Below are 6,518 nucleotides of genomic sequence, written 5' to 3' on the forward strand. Positions count from 1 at the left end.
GTTTAATGCAATTCTGTTCAGAAACTGCTTATGGAGTAGGGAAGATTTCTGGATAAAGACAAAGTCTCTGATGACTGTTGAATAGTGACTATGAATTACCAAGGTTGAGAAGGGTATGGGGGAAGGGTAACCAGCACAGGGATATATTGAGGAGATGTATTTTAAAATCTTATCATGGGAGAAGCAAAGGAGTAATTTTTGCCTCTAATCAGACAAAAGTTTCTGATCTGACTCACTGCATGAATGGATAATGGTGCAGTTTACTGTGATCAGGAATACAGCAGGTTGAAATCCTAAGATGTATCAAATTTAAGAAATTGGATTAAAAAGAGGGGCAAAGGACTTTGAGATGAAATGGAAGAGAACCCAGAGAAAACAATATCCTAGAATTCAAGAGATTCAAGAGTTTCAAAAAGAAATAAGCACCCAAAGATATCAAATGAAGCCCATAAGTCTAAACAAAAAATAGCAAAAAGCCATTGGATTTAACAATATGTTGATTATTAAGGATGTTTAGAGAGCAATTTTGACATCATTATGGCATCAAAAATAAGATTGCAGAGGGCGCCTGGGTGGCTCAGTTGGTTAAGCATCAGACTCTTGGTTTCAGCTCAGGTTAAGATCTCAAGGTCTGAGATCCAGCCCCATACCACTGCCCCTGCCCCCTGCTCAGTGGGAGTCTGCTTGAGATTCTTTTCCTCTCCCTCTGCCTCTCCCCCACTCATGCTCACTTACACACATTCTCTCTGTCTCTCTCTAAAATAAATAAATCTTTAAATAAATAAGATTTCAATGAGTTAAGATGCAAAGGAAGTAAGGAAGTAGAAATAACTAGGGCATAGTAGACTTTCAAGAACCTTGTCTATAGTGAGATGGAATGGTATCTATAAAGGGAGGCAAGTTTGAGGGGAGGGCTCTATCTTTTTTTTTTTTTTTTTTCCCAGCAAGAGTAAATGGAGAGATCAGAAAGACCCAGGGGACTAGTAGAATAAATAGAGGAGAAAAAGTACACAAATGATGGAGAATATACCAAGTGAGAAAGGGAGGTCTTGCTAGAAAGGAGTGGTAAGTGGTTGGTCATAAAACGGAAGGACATTTTGAACAACTGAGGGCAGGCAAAAGTTGATTAATGAAGATATAGATCTGAATGTGTCTGGAGAGGCGTAGCTGTGTAGATGATGCATGATCAGACCTTAAACTATGCAAGATACATTGATTAAGCTCCACTCTGAAAACTCAGGTGAAGTTGATTTTTAATACAAAGGATGTAATTAAGAGAAATAAGACAATTTGTAATAGTCATCCACGTAATAAAGACTCTAAGTAAGATAAATGATATTGTGAACAAATCCAACAAGAATATTTTAATTAAAACTCTTGCATTCAAGACTGAGCTTGAATGACAGTTATGGGATGGAAGGGAATCACTGATGTCCATGAAGGCTACGTTCTCAGCAGTAAGGCTGCCCTTAGGGTTCAAGGACATCCAGTCCATCAACCGAAGAAAATGCCAGTGGTCAGGACGGGGTGAGTATTTGAGATGGCAGAAGTCAAGGGGGAGGACATGCCTAAAAATATGATGGAAAATAGGAGCTGAGGAAAGAGTTTTTGAAGCGTTCACCACAATTCATTGCACCTGGTTATCTTCTATTTCTATTGGCCTCTGGGATTTAGCTAGAGCTCATACATCCCTGTTTGCCTGGTTTACATCTGTTGTCACAGCATCGTTTCCTATTTAACGTTTATCAAGGGGGGAACCTAGATGTAGGCACACCTGGTTGAACATTAAAACTAAGAAGGGTCATGTTCACACAGTGAAGTGAATAGGTCAAGTTAGGAGGGGTAAGAAATTTTTAAATTAGATTGCTGTGTCCATTGGTGTTTGCCCAAAGCCACTCCCAGCCAACGCATTTTGCTTTAATCTAATTTGACCTTGATATGCTTGATTTTCTAAGCTTAGCTGTTCAAACTGCAGGAGATTAGCTAAGGCTGAACTACTGACCTGATGATAAAGATCTAATCACGGGAAAAACGCCCAAGAGGCTCATAAACCCCTCAAAGCTTTCTCACTGAATCCCAGCGCTTTTTAGGTTAAGAGCTAGCTACCTGAAAAGAATAGTTATTTGTGGCCACAAGTGGTAAGTAAAGGATTGTGTTAGTATTATCTTTTAAGGAGAGAAAAGGGGAAAGAAAAAAATTAAAGTAATAGCTCCTTTTCCTGTTAACTTGCTTTGCCTTTCCTCTTTTCCCTCCCCATCCTGGAAAACTAACTTATAATTTAAATAATGTTTCTCGGGGTGCCTGGGTGGCTCAGTCATTAAGCGTCTGCCTTCGGCTCAGGTCATGATCCCAGGGTCCTGGGATCGAGCCCGCATTGGGCTCCTTGCCTGTGGGAAGCCTGCTTCTCCCTCTCCCTCTCCCCCTGCTTGTGTTCCCTCTCTCGCTGTGTCTCTCTCTGTCAGATAAATAAATAAAATCTTTAAATAAGTAAATAAATATTATTTCTTGAATACAAAATCAATGCAAGCCACTCTATAGACAGATAAGGGATTTTATACTTCAGGGCAGGATTTTCTAATTTGGGTGTTAAAAATGCCTAGAAGGCTTGTTAAAACACAGGTTGCTGGGCCCTGCCCCCAGAGTTTCAGTAAGTTTGGTATTTGAGGGGCAGAATGGAGTGGACCTAGGGGACCGTAGTTCTAACAAGTCCCCAGCTGATGCGAATGTTGCTGGTCCCAAACCACACCTGAGAACCACTGCCTAACTGTAGGCAGCTGCTCAAAAGAGCCTCTTCTTTGTGTGGTACTTAAGAAACCCTGACTCATTCTTCCTCCATCATACTGCTACCCAGATTCAGTGAGAATTCAGGCCTGCACCAAAATCCCAGGTCACTCCTGATTCGTCAGATGCCTCAAGAGGCTCTTTCTGACCTTCAGGGGCTCACATGAGAATTAACTGAGAACATATTAAGTTTAGTCACTACCAAAGTGAAAGGCCTGCTCACAAATCCAAAAGTCCACTGGTTACCAACACAAAGCCTATGGGAAGCAGAGGACCAGCTTAAATGAACACATCCCCCATTTGTAGAGAGTGCTCAACATGGATGCCTGATCAGGCTGGAAATCGCTCCTTTGTAGTCACTAATCAATTTCTTTCATATCTTCATATGACTGCAATCTTAATGACAGTGGGTGATTTTGCAGATTACTTAATAAAATTAGACAAACAGTGGCGTCTGGGTGGCTCAGCCGATTAAGCGTCTGCCTTCGACTCGGGTCATGGTCCCAGGGTCCTGGGATCAAGACCCCGTGTCGGGCTCTCTGCTCAGTGGGGAGCCTGCTTCTCCCTCTCCCTCTGCCTGCTGCTCCCCCTGCTTGTGTTCTCTCTCTGTCAAATAAATAAATAAAATCTTAAAAAAAATAAAAATAAATAAAATTAGACAACAGTGAACCACTGTAGCACTTCTTAAAGTTTTTTAGGTCCTGAACTTACTTGGAGAAACTGAGGAAAGCTATGGATATTTTCCCCAAATACATCCAATTTGTTGGGGGAGGTACAGTTCAATACCTCCTGAGAGATCTATATTCTCCAGATTCAGAACTTCCTGCTCTGAGGTTTCAGGTTGATGCCCTCCTGCTGAGTGAGCAGTCTCACAATCCTAAGATATGAAAGGCCACTTGCGGGGAGATTTCAGAGTCAGGAGGAGATATGCCCCCGTTGACGTGACACAGTCTATGTCTTTACCTCAGTCTTCCTTTGTCCTAGAACTGTATTCATTTTAGCTGTTGTGAAAAATTTACCACAAACTTTGCAGCTTTAAAACAACACAAACGTACTATCTTATAGCTCTGTAGGTCAGAACGTCTAAAATCAGCAAGGCTGCATTCCTTCTGGAGGATCTGGGAGAGAGAATCTGTTTTCTTGCCTTTGTCAGCTTCAAGAGGGCACTTGGATTCTTTCACCGGTGGCACCTGCCTCTGTCCTCAAAGCCAGGAGCCTAGTTTCCTCAAATCTCTCTGTCTTCATCTTCGTATCTCCGGCCGTCATTCCAAGGCCTCTGCTTTCCTCTTTCCCTTTGTAAGGCCTCTGTGATTACACTGGGCCCATCTGAATAATCTCGGATGCTCGTCCCACCTCAGTATCTTTTTTTTTTTTTTAAGATTTTGTGTATTTATCTGACAGAGAGAGAGAGAGAGAGCATAAGCAGGGGGAGCAGCAGAGAGGGAGAAGCAGGCTCTCTGCTGAGCAGGGGGCCCGATGTGGGGCTCGATCCCAGGACCCTGGGATCATGACCCAAGCCGAAGGCTGATGCTCAACAGACTGAGCCACCCAGGTGCCCCCGTCCCATCTCAATATCTTTAATTTGATTTCTGTAAAGTCCCTTTTGTATTTAAGGAAACACATTCATATGTTCTGGGAGTTAAAACATGGATCCTAGGGTATGTGTGTGGGAGACATTATTCTGTCTAGCAGAGCATGCATTTTATTATTATCTTTCTAATATACTCTAGCACTTGGTTGATTATCATTATTTTCAACATCAGTCAAATAAAATTAATAGTAACTGTGGATTTCAGTTAAGCATTTTGAACTTACTACTAGTAAGGAAGTTGGTAGGATTCCAGTAGCCACTCCATGAATTGTAGAAAACGTCTAAACTTAGATATTTATACACACAAATTAATGTTGCTAGTTCTTTAAAACTTACTCATTGTGGAAACATGGTCAACAGAGTCTGTATTTTGAGACCAAGTGAAAAAAACAGAAAAAGAAAAAATTAGTTTATCTTAAAGTACACGATGTAATCAATCAAAAATTCCTGTGCTCAAGTATAGAAAACCATGGAATGCAGTAAGAAAGACATGATTTCACCAAAATATTGTCAAAAATAAAGTGTTTTAGTTGACTCCATGTTCAATATGGGTTTTTAAGATAATGTGATTTTAAGCTGAATTAACGGTAGTATAATCTTTAGAGAAGGAGATAATATTCATTCATTCAAAAAAGTTTTTTTTTAAAGCATCTATGTGGCAAGGACTGTTCTAGACAATGCACATAATCTCCACTTTGTACTGTTTCTATGTCCTCATTTTTAAAAATTTTAGGTTCAGAACTCTTGGATAAAAAAAATCACAATACAGTTACAGGAAAGGCCTAAACTTCAAATTCAATAAAATCTTGGCATAACAAATTTTTTTCTGAATTATTGTATCTGTTCATGCAGTTTTATTAGCAAAAATGTATTTAAAACTGTTTTTTTTTTAAATTATCAGTTGCATCATGCACATTAAAGTTTTAAACCATCTGCTTTCCAAAATGTTCAGTTCAACATCACTATCTGCTGAAGGGGATTAAGAGCGCACCTTGATGAGTGCTGAGTAATATATGGAATTGTTGAATCACTATATTGTACACCTGAAACTAATTTAACACTTTCTGTTAACTATACTGGAATTAAAATCAAACTTAAAAAACGAAGGAAATTCTGACACATACTACAACATGGATGAACTTTGAAGACATTATGCTAGGTGAAATGAACCAGTTACAAAAGGAAAAATAAGAAACATCACTGTCTGCAAATTTGAAAATTGTTTTCCTTTTAATTTTGCTGCTATTTCTCATGAACATCTCTCAGTACGAACTACAGTATAATCATTGGCAGAATTTACATCCTATCATTATGTTTAGCTAAATGTTTAATACACTGCAATTTTAAGCTGCAACAAGAGTAGCAAAGGCGGTATTATAAAAATCTTGTAAACAAGTAATCATAGCCATGATGTCTCAACCTTTTCCACAGACTCATATCCCTGTTTCATTATTGTTTTTGGGATAGACACATATTTTTAAAATCCTGAAGTGATGCATAAGTAGGCAGATGCTATTTGTGTTACAAGTTTTACGATGAAGAAGTAATCAGTTCTTCTTCTTGAATGAAGTAAACGTGGGAAAAAAACAGAAAAACATGAGTGGTGACTGATGGGTGTATCAGGCCGCAGACCCAGGTTCACCAGAAGGGAAACCAAGCCTTGGTCCCTTCGTTCACATGAGGCTGGCATCAGCTGACCTGTCCTTCATGCCATTTCTCATCCGGTCTGCAGGTCAGGCCAGTGACATGTGTGGCTCATGAGCCTCCTCCCCAACTTTGAAGCTTTTTGTTCCAACTCTTTCATTACAACAATGACCCTCTAAAAGGCTTGGAAAAATACTTGGCTGGGCTCTCTTCTTGTGGTCAGGCTCTCTCAGACCACGTTTGCCTAGACATGCCACAGACCATCCCTACCCACACTGCACCATGTTGGATAAAGGGGCCCTTGACGTGGTGCTGACTCCCAGGACTTGACTTGAACTGGGGTTCAGAATACCCCCGCCCCTCTAACCACAGCTCTAATTAGGGTTTCTACTCTTCTTCTCTTTCCTGGTATTTGGCCTCAGACATCATCCAGGGCACAAAGCCCATTCCCTGGGAATCACACCAATATCTAAACCTTCTGTTTTCCCCTCCAACTCCCCCC

This window comes from Leptonychotes weddellii, chromosome 7, assembly GCF_054177405.1.
Source record: "Leptonychotes weddellii isolate Sample4059 chromosome 7, ASM5417740v2, whole genome shotgun sequence".
Lineage (NCBI taxonomy): Eukaryota > Metazoa > Chordata > Mammalia > Carnivora > Phocidae > Leptonychotes > Leptonychotes weddellii.